This window comes from Daktulosphaira vitifoliae, unplaced genomic scaffold (assembly GCF_025091365.1).
Source record: "Daktulosphaira vitifoliae isolate Bord-2020 unplaced genomic scaffold, ASM2509136v1 Scaffold_1020, whole genome shotgun sequence".
Taxonomy (NCBI): domain Eukaryota; kingdom Metazoa; phylum Arthropoda; class Insecta; order Hemiptera; family Phylloxeridae; genus Daktulosphaira; species Daktulosphaira vitifoliae.
The window spans coordinates 881-3,026 of NW_026100580.1; the positions used below are offsets into that span (position 1 = coordinate 881).

Sequence of the window (2,146 nt, forward strand, 5' to 3'; positions counted from 1 at the left end):
AAAATCGAAAATATTAACACAAAAATAGTTTTTTATTTAACTACGGCCACCGTTTAAATGTAGAAAAAAAAATGTTGGGACAAATTATTTTTTTTCATTTTATACAACATAAAATGAGCTTTAATTTGATATATGTTTGAAGGACACAGTATTTCCGGAACATTTTTAAAAATTAAGTTGAAAAAGTTAATTTTTGTAAAAAAGTTGCTATTTTAAATCTCCCCCAATGAGCAGGTTAAGTGATAAATTTCCAAAAAAAATTATATCAAATAAAAGGTAAATATCTAAGGTTTTAGTATAAAAAAAATTTATGTAGATTTGTTGATTTTTAAAAAAGTTATGGAAGTTTTAAGACAAAAAGTGAAAAAATTTCGAAAATGAACGATTTTTAAATTTGTAATTTTTTTGGATTTTCCCCCATTTGCGGGGAACGAGGGAATTTTTTTCAATTTTTAAGGGTAATGTCTTCAACTAGATACGATTTGTGATCTTTTGACGTATTTTTGAAAGAAATCGGTCCAGTGAGAGCTGAGAAAAAGNTGACGTATTTTTGAAAGAAATCGCTGTAAATTAATTCTAAAAGAATTGAACACACATTAATAACAATTGAACACGTATTAACAATTCGTGACGTAGTTTATTTTATATTATATAGTACATCATCAAATAACCAAATAGTTCATTTTGCGATAAGTAAAAAGTAACAAACTATTTAATCAACTTAATTACACGACGTACAAATTTTAAAATAACAACCTTTGTTTTTTCATTGATTACGTATTACTAAATCACTCAATCAGAATGAATTATAACATCTTTATATTTATCTTGGCAGTGAACGTATCGAGTGAACACAAAAAGTATGATAAAGGGTATACAATTAATTTTTTAAATTCATTTTTACAAGAAAATAAATGGAAAATTACACCAGAGATATGGATGTATGACCATGTAAGNGAAATTTCACCAGGGATATGTGTGTATGACCATGTAAGTAAGAGTAATATTTTCTTAAATTATCTATTATTAAATAAAAGAAAATGTTCTAAAGGTTACATCGTCAATACAAAAAATGTTAATCAAAATTTGAGAGTAACAATGTTGCTTGTTAATTACGAGTACACAAAAAGTTTAGCATGGATCGTGTATCACGTAAAAAGTATTGCTACTACTTGTTATATACATGAATTGTGTTGTAATTCAGAATATTACGCCAATTGTGAGAGTTTATTAGAATCAAGTATTGAGATTTCCAAAAAACTTATTTCACGTTTTATTAGTGCAATAAATTTTCTAATGAACTTGTTAAATATTAAAACCAATCCATTTATTTTAAACGAATTGATAAAACTTTTTGGGTTTATAAGTGAAATAAGTGATGATAATTCATATGCAAAGCAAATTTANAGAGGAATAGGTGATGATAATTCATATGCAAAGCAAATTTATAATTATTTCAATACCGAGTACGATGAGAATGATTCTAATTTGATCAAAATACTTCAAAATTATCACATTGATCGAACATGCACTAAAATAAATAGTGATGTGGACCACTTTCAGAGGTATATAGAGAAAAATAATTNGATTTTAAGAGGTATTTAGAGAAAAATAATTTACCTCAAACGTTTAAAATGTATGAATTTATAGGAGTTAACTTAAGAGAAGGTATTCAAAATATGAATAAAACATTGTATACTAATCTGGGCTTCTTTTATGACGAAGTAAATAATGAAACTTCTTATGTTCATGAATGGCACATTGAAAAAAAAAAAAAAAGTTCTTTAATTTTTAACTGTTAAATTGTTAATTTAAAAATTATAAAAAAAACTTTTGTCTCTACGTGTAGAATGCAATTGTACTATTATTTGGTAAAAGTATACATGGTCTTCTTTTAGCTTGTAACATAATAAAATTATGATTAGTATAAGGTATAAGGTAACATTATGTAAAATTTTGTTTAAACTTTATTTATCAAGTTAATATTTGGTATATCTGCAAATTTATTCTGACGNTATCAAGTTAATATTTGGTATATCTGCAAATTTATTCTGACGATGAACAGTTGAATATTGCTTATTTGATCAATATGTACAAATTACATTAATCATGTATCGTTATACTAATTAGAAAATACCTCATACCT

At 25.1% G+C, this 2,146-nt stretch overlaps 1 long non-coding RNA gene across 2 annotated transcripts; it reads left to right on the plus strand.

Moving 5' to 3' along the window:
• Positions 1-669: 669 nt before the first annotated feature.
• Positions 670-2,010, plus strand: LOC126909720 (uncharacterized). 2 transcript variants are annotated; one of them, XR_007705095.1, is made up of 4 exons: positions 670-951; positions 1,052-1,375; positions 1,418-1,565; positions 1,598-2,010. It is a non-coding gene; the product is annotated as an uncharacterized LOC126909720 (long non-coding RNA). The 2 variants fall into 2 exon arrangements; XR_007705094.1 differs by lacking the exon at positions 670-951 and having other exon boundaries at positions 1,000-1,375.
• Positions 2,011-2,146: the final 136 nt, after the last annotated feature.